This window comes from Phoca vitulina, unplaced genomic scaffold (genome assembly GCF_004348235.1).
Source record: "Phoca vitulina isolate PV1807 unplaced genomic scaffold, GSC_HSeal_1.0 scaffold20, whole genome shotgun sequence".
In the NCBI taxonomy this organism is placed as follows: Eukaryota; Metazoa; Chordata; class Mammalia; order Carnivora; family Phocidae; genus Phoca; species Phoca vitulina.
This window is the reverse complement of record NW_022589723.1, coordinates 3,678,286-3,686,077: the sequence shown is the minus strand read 5'-3', so window position 1 is coordinate 3,686,077 and position 7,792 is coordinate 3,678,286.

The following is a 7,792-nucleotide window of genomic DNA, read 5'->3' as shown; positions in this document are numbered from 1 at the left end:
TTTCTTTCTTTCTTTCTTTCTTTCTTTCTTTCTTTCTTTCTTTCTTTTCTTTCTTTCTTTCTTTTTCTTTCCTAGAAATACTTGGTTCTTTGTAATTGGCTATTGATGGTATAATAAAATAAATTTAAGCATCACCTAATTTAAACATTTAAAATAGTTCATCGAAGGATAATCTATAACACAGTATGTTAAGCCTAATTGTCAAAATTTTGGGCTTAATTTCGCGAAAGAATAAACTTTTTCAGTGGTCAAGTTAGGTCAGATGAGGTTAAGGTTGCCTGGTGTAACCTGGTGTTCTAGTTGTCTATTGTTGCATGAAAAACTATTCCAAAACTGAGTAGCTTAATCTTTTATTATTATTACTACCTTTCATGGTTCTGTGAGTTGACTGAACTCAGCTGAGTGGTTCTTCCTTGGCTAGAGGTTTCTGATGCTGGTGCAGTCAGACAGCACCTGGGGCTGGGATCACTGGATGCTCAACAGGAAGAAATGCCCCTGATGACTCACTCACGAGGCTGGTAGTCAATGCTGGCTACAGCTGGAAGCTGAGCTTCAAATACTCTCTTGATGTGTCTTAAGCTTCTGAGCCTAGTGGTTGGGTTTCAAAAGCACGTGTTCTAAGATAAAGCTGGCCTGAAAATCTATACAGTGCCAGTTCTACCATATTCAGTTGGTCAAAGGAGTCTAGACCTGCCCAGATTCAAGAAGGAGATATCCCCACCTCTTGATGAGAGAAGTGTCAGGTAATTTGTGGCCATCTTTAACCTACCACAAAGGACCTCACAGGCTGGGAGCAAGGATAGGAGGGCTCAGCTCTTCTGTAGATAAACTTTGACTCAGTGTCCTCAGGGTCAGTTTTGCAGCTCACTGTGACACCCATCTTCTGCCACACCTTGCCTCTGAACCTTGATTCTCTTAGGATTTTTAAGTCAGTTTGAAACTTCCATTACACTGCCAATCCCACTCTCCCCTGTCTGCCTCCCAGTCCTAAAACATTTACTGAAATCACTCAATTGCCAGTGTCTCTTTTCCTTATTCTTTGTCCTTGTATGTTCATACCTTTTAAATTCTTGACTTTGCCTTTTAGTGGAGTTCCACAAGAAAGAAACAAGAAATCCATATGGTGTATTTATCTGAGTCCAACACAAATTTATACCCATCATAACTTGATAACAACTTGATTTTGTAAAGTGCTTTAAAAGAGAAAAACATGCACTTTTGCAGACATCATTTTATTTGATCCTCATTAATTTTGAAAGAAAGGCAGGGCATATTTAAATGATTTCCATTTTAGAGGTGAAGAAGCTGAAAGTGGAGACAAAGTGATTTGCACAATATTGCATGAGTAATTTTCTTTCTTTTAAGTCTTCTAGGGAAATGTTCTGGAATTAAGCCTAAAGGTGATAAGGACAAGTCAAAGTAAATAAAACTTGTTTTTTTTTTTTTTTTGAGGCAGAGGCTGCAGTGCATGGAGTTCAGAAAAACTTGCTTTGGAGCAGCCAGTTTGGAATCTGTGTGGGTTTTCACACAGATAATGAGCAGTTGTTGTCGTCAGGTGAGTCAGGAAACTATTTAGCGACAAACTAGGAACACTTTGGTGATCTAGCTCGGCTTCCTACTTCAGGCCACACTGCTCATTCTGTTCACTTGATCCACATGCTGGGATGTGAGAATTTTTTCCCACATCCCTTTGCAGAAGCCCGTTTTGGCCGTTCTTATGGTAGTGACTGAGTTTCAAAGAGGAAGACCCTCTAATGTCTCCCAGGCATACTACAAAGGAAATGTAAGTCATCAGATAGTAGGATCTGGATCTGCGCCAGGATAACTCGACTCTTCTTGTAGAAGGTGCCATGGGATGGAAGAAGTGGGTCCCCTCAGTTTTATGTCTTGTCTGAAATATGATAACCATGCTAATAAATTTAGTGCCACACTCTTTACAGTGTGCTCATCGGACCCCTCGAATAAGGCAATAAACCATAATAAGGTCCACGATGCTTTCAGTTATTAGACATTCATTTCTGCTCTACATTTTTCCTTTTCTGCCAAAGTTTGGCTTTATTGATGTGCTTTCTGGAGGCACGGGAGAGGGTAGGGGTAGGAAAAAAAGGTCTACTTTTCAGAAATCTGAGAAAAAGTATATGTCTATCAAAGTAAAATCTAGGCTCCCTAATGGAGGAAGACATAACATTTCTGTCATTGTATCCCCAATAAATACATAGACCTATCATAATGAACAAAGCCTGTTTGGAGGCACTCCTGGGTCTTTTCAGAGCCATAGGCTAGTTTATGTTCTCAACACTGTAATTAAGAGAAGCATTAAGTTTTTCTTTTAGTGGTTAGTAGTTAGGATATGTGTAACCCCTACCTCTCAGACTTTTTTGAGAGCAGGAAGGCATCCAGAAAAGTTTATGGGACATGGCAGTGAGCTCCAGAGAGAGGGGCTGTGTTTGTAAAGAAAAAACAAGAAAAAGAATAGAAGTTGGTGTAAAAGAAGATAATGGTATTTACTTTTCTTGTCCTGATAGTTGATGCTGAAAATTCACCCTTCCAGGTGTTCATAGCAAGGCTGGAAAGGTTAGTTTCTTCCCTTTTGGCCTCTCCCTCTATATTTTACAAAACATTTCAATTCTCACTTCCTTTCTAGACATGCTGTCAGAACTGGAATGCCAGACTCAAACCAAAATTTCACTTCTGATGTTCACCCAGGATTCAGAGCAAACTGGGCACTACTTGCCAAACAGAATTAAGGCCAGTAATTCCACTACTGGGTATTTACCCAAAGAAAAACAAAAACACCAATTCAAAAACATACATGCACCCCTATACTTATTGTAGCCTTATTTATAATAGCCAAAATATGAAAGCCACCCAAGGGTCCATCGATAGATGAATGGATAAAGATGTGGTTATACATACAATGGAATATTTCTCAGCCGTAAAAAAAGGATAAAATCTTGCCATTTGCAACAATATGGATGGGCCCACAGGATATTATGCTCAGTGAAATGAGAAAGACAACATCATATGATTTCACTTATATGTGGAATCTAAAAAAATAAATGAAGAAACAAATAAAAAACAGAAACAGATTCACAAATACAGAAAACTGATGTTTGCCAGAGGAGGAGGGTGAGGGGATGGGAGAAATAAGTGAAGGGGATTAAGAGGCACAAACTTCCAGTTATAAAATAAATAGGTCATTGGGATGAAAAGTACAGCATGGGGAATATAGTCAATAATATTGTAATAATGCTGTATGTTGACAGATATGACTACGCTCACTGTGGTGAGCACTGTATAATGTTTAGAATTGTCAAATCACTATGTTGTACACCTGAAACTGATATAACATTGTATGTTAACTATTCTGTGAGAAAAAAATGGAATTAAAGAGCCATTAATGTTGATGAGATGCTACACTGAACAATCTTAATTCCAATTCCCTCCAGAAACTGAAGACCCTCAAATATCCTTCTACTCTGAGACTCTGTCATGTAATAAAATTAAAATTTCCCCATTCATTCTTACCTCTCACCAAAGATTCTTTGTATTTTGAATGACAGTCTTTTATCAGCAACAAAATGGCAATCTTAGTGAAAAACAAAGTAGGATTATGGAAAAGAATCATGTCTCTTGGAGATTATGAGGCTAGGATCATGCCAAATCTCTTGGTGATTTTTTCTTTCTAACTTTTGATTGGCAGAGAACCTTTCCCCTGAAAGATTGGGGTAGGTGAGAATGGGTGAGAAGAGAAGGCTTAGGTGATAAGTAAAGAGAAGATTTTGGTTTCTTTGTGAGTTTCTGGAAGGCCCTTAATGCAGGGAGAAAACTGGAATCAGTAAAAGAAAATTGTGGTGAAACAGAAATATACAAGTGGGGCTGAGCGATGGCAAGCAATTTCTGGGGATCCTTCATTGTCCATTATACTGGAAACCTTCTCCATTATATTGGAAAGTGAGTGAACCATATCAGTGAAAGAAGAGTGAGGCTGGGAGCTTTATGTGATGTCCCCAAGACAGAATTCATATTGCTTTGTCTGCATTCCTCTCTAGACTTCTGGGGGTGAGGAATTGGTAAGGAAAGAGAAGGTTGTGTTGAGACACTGACTTACTGGAAGATGTTCTTAAATGTGATGCTTACTTCTTTGTTCCCCTCCAAAACGCTCTGAAAAACAAAACAAAACAAAAACCATATCCTGCATTTGTGCTATTTGCTCATGAGAACAAATGAAATCAGAGCTAAGTACTGACTAAAGAGTTCCTGGTTTGGGATCTTAATAATGGCCTTTAAATTGCTATAATTCCCTCATCTATGCTACAAGGAAGATCTTATTCATGTAATTTAGAACTGGATCATGCATAGAATTTGTAACAGACACTAAGTGAATTGCTAGACAAAGAGCACAATTGACCCTTCTTTCAAAGCTGTTATTATGAAAAATTTATGGTAAGACAAATCTATCCTTTTATTACCAAAATGGAGGCAAAGCAGCACATAAGTTTTCAACTACACATTCTGTGACTCAATTCCGAACTGTGATTTGGGCAAAACAGATTCAAATAATCACATGTGGATGTGCATTCTCAATTATGAAGTTAGATTTGCAAATCAGAAAGTTCTAGCTTTGGGGGTGGGGGTAGAGAAGAGTGGTGACAACATGGCGTAGCTTTGAGCTCTTGAAGCCCTCACACATGACCAGAGAGGCACAGAGCAGAACTCATGAGAACGTGTTTATATAATCCTGTGGAGCTTGTTTTATTTTCAAAAGTTATCAGGAGGTCTGACTGATTCGCCTACTATGCTTCACTGGGAGATAAAAAAGCCCTATTCTCTAGACCCCAAAATTGAGAGAGTGGATGAATCTAGGGATTGGTAGGTAATGTGATCTGCCTTTTGTAGCAAGCCAGAAGCCAGATGTCCCCTCCCCTTTGATCTGAATAACACTTTAGGCTGCAGACAATAAGATTGGTTTTAAATTTATTGTCTCTTTGATTTCTGCATCCTAATGCTTTTTAAATTCTTTACACAAGACAGGGCTATATATAGGCAACTGGGGTAGTTCAATGGAGGCCAAAAAAATGCCAGTAGCTTTGGAGAAGTGCTGGGCAGAGTCTCGTGCACATTTTTCTCAAGGAAACAAAGACGACTCGGGGGCAGGAACTTTTCCTTTTCCAGTCGTTTTACTCCAAAATGAAGTTTCCCACTCCAGGTCTTGGCCAGATTTGTGAAAAAGATCCTTTCAGAACACCCTTCTTAGCAAAATATTAAAGCAGGAAAATCTGGTTTAAATGCAGGAACCCAGCTCAGAATGTCTTCCTTCTCTACAGTTTGTAGAGCCTTCAGCCCCTTAATGTTTTCTTCCTGACCTTGATGCAGCTCGAGGGAGGCAGCCGATGGGGGCCAAGAGTCTGCTTTCACCAGCCTTGTTGGTGGTGGAGATACAATGTCTGAATCCGACCTCACCCCCGTGAGAAGAGTTAAATGGCATTTGGGAATGTCCTTCAATTAATATGAAGTGGGTGATATTGACTGGACCCTCAGTTGAATGGGTTAAAAACATGTGGCCTAGTTCCTGCCCTCCAGGGGATCAAATCATGCACAACTGCCCCAAGAAGTCAGCCTGTTCTGGGCGGAACACTGGAAAGAAGGTAAGGAAAAGGGGTTCAAGTCTCAAAATGTTTTCATTGTACCGTGGGACCTTGAGTGAGTCATGGCTTCTCTTCATCTCCATTTTCTCTTCTGGAATCTTAGGCGAACTCATACTGACCTAGCCTTTTATTACACTGAAAAGGCTTTTCATAGACAGAATCTTATTTGAGTCCAGTAATCACCCTGGGAGGTAGCCAGGCAGCACTGCACACATTTTAGGATGAGAAAGGTGAGCTAAGGGGTGAAGGCATTCCTGGAAGCCTCCTTACCAGTGGGAGAAAAAGGTAAGACTGGGACTCAGATCTCCTGACACTTTCTCCAGTGCTCTGGCTCCTTAATAAGCCCCACCCTGCCTCTCTGCCTGTGAGTCGTGAAGACCGGAGTGGGGTTTTGTCTGTAAGAAGGCTTTGCAAATGGACACAGTGATTGATGAGCAAAATTCTGATCCTTCTCCCCAAGAATCCCCTGTAAACTCCCAGGAGAGGGGCTGCACCATGAAACAGCAAGGAATAAGAAACCAGCAAAAGCTGCTCTTCTCTGCTCTTCTCCGTGCTACTCACCTTGGCAGCAGGCTCAGTCCCAGGGGCTGCCCTTTGTGGACACACCTCTAGCAGCTTTTCCAGCCCGTTTTCCGTCCGTTCCTCGGATATCAGGTATTAGGCTGTAAAGCATTTTTACATTATGGTTATGAAATATGAATGATGGCGCAGCAGAAGCTTTTAAGTCAGATGGGGATGGCTCCCAAGAGAGGCTCTTAGAAATCTGAAGGATAGTCGGGAGAGGCTCTGGATTTGGGAGCAAAAGCAGACGCTCGCCGCACCAAGTAGCCAGGTGTCCCTAATACAATTCAGCAGCGGTCACAGAGCCCCGTCCTAGAAGTTTTGAAGAAATGTGAAGGAAATAGAAGACCCAGTCTATAGACCCGTTACGTTACAGACTAATTGTTAGCAGAAGCACTTGTTTTAAACGGAGGTCTCTTAAAGTGACTGCCTCGAGTTGTCCTCTCAGACTTGGGCCCACCTGCCTCTTCTCTACTCTTTCATCCTTTTCCAAAAGACTTAGAATCCATCCCATCTGAATGGAGACTTCCAATGTGTTGAGTGAATGCCCAAGAGGTACTAATTATGTGATCAAAATTACTTGAGATGGCCCGAGAAAGAACCGTATAGGGACTGTGGGATTTTATCCCAAAGGACCAGAACCTCAATTTATACTCCATTCTTGAGAATGAGCACCAGTTCTTTGTTCAGACATGCAGGCTCTCCCTGTGGCTCCCAGATGCCATTGGGTGCTGTCAAGTAGGAGGACTGGTCTGCAGGTGACCCAGTGGTGTGGTCAGGGAAGCGGGCGGCCACATCTTGGGTCCTGCAAGAGGGAGAGGACACTGCTAAGAATTGAGATTTATATTTGAGTCTGGCCTTTCCAATCCAAGAATCCAAATGCACACAAGACTGTAGAGAAGCCTGGAAATTCCATTGTTGTCCCTTAGGCCTCGCCTGAACCAAAACATGAAGAAGGGAGCCAGGGGACACCATTTAAATATAAATCACCTGGGGTCCCTAGCACAGGGATATTTAAACATGGCATTTAAAGGGTAAAGAATAATCCTGTCTTACAGTGGGTATCTAGTTGTTCTTTCTAAAGCTACTATCTGATATCATTTGATTCTCATAACTTGGTGAGGTAGGGAGGTGAATGCGCATTTGGCAGATTGAGAAATCTCGATTCTGAAAGGTCCAGTGAACTTGCCTCAAGTCATAGAGCAGAATTGTGACAAGAATCCGGCCTCCTGATGCCTAATTTGTGCTTTTAAAATTATTTATTTTTTGCCACGTAGTCTGATCGGCATTAGCCTCCAAGGCTCCCTGGATTGGAATGAAATTGTGGCTCGGTCCTTCTTTGGTCCTTCTGAAGATCTCCTTTCTTTATCATGCTTTAACATATATGTACAGAAAAATACAGTCAAGTTGACTGAACTATTAGAAAACCAGGACTCTAGAACATTGCCAGCCGCGTGGAGGCCTTTTGTGTGCACTACCCCGGGCGGCTTCATGGGTGTGCTTAGGATGCCGTGCCTAGGAGGGCTCCACATTTGGTTTAATGTTCTGTCACTCTTTTTGAAATTCTTAATAGTCTGTGAACA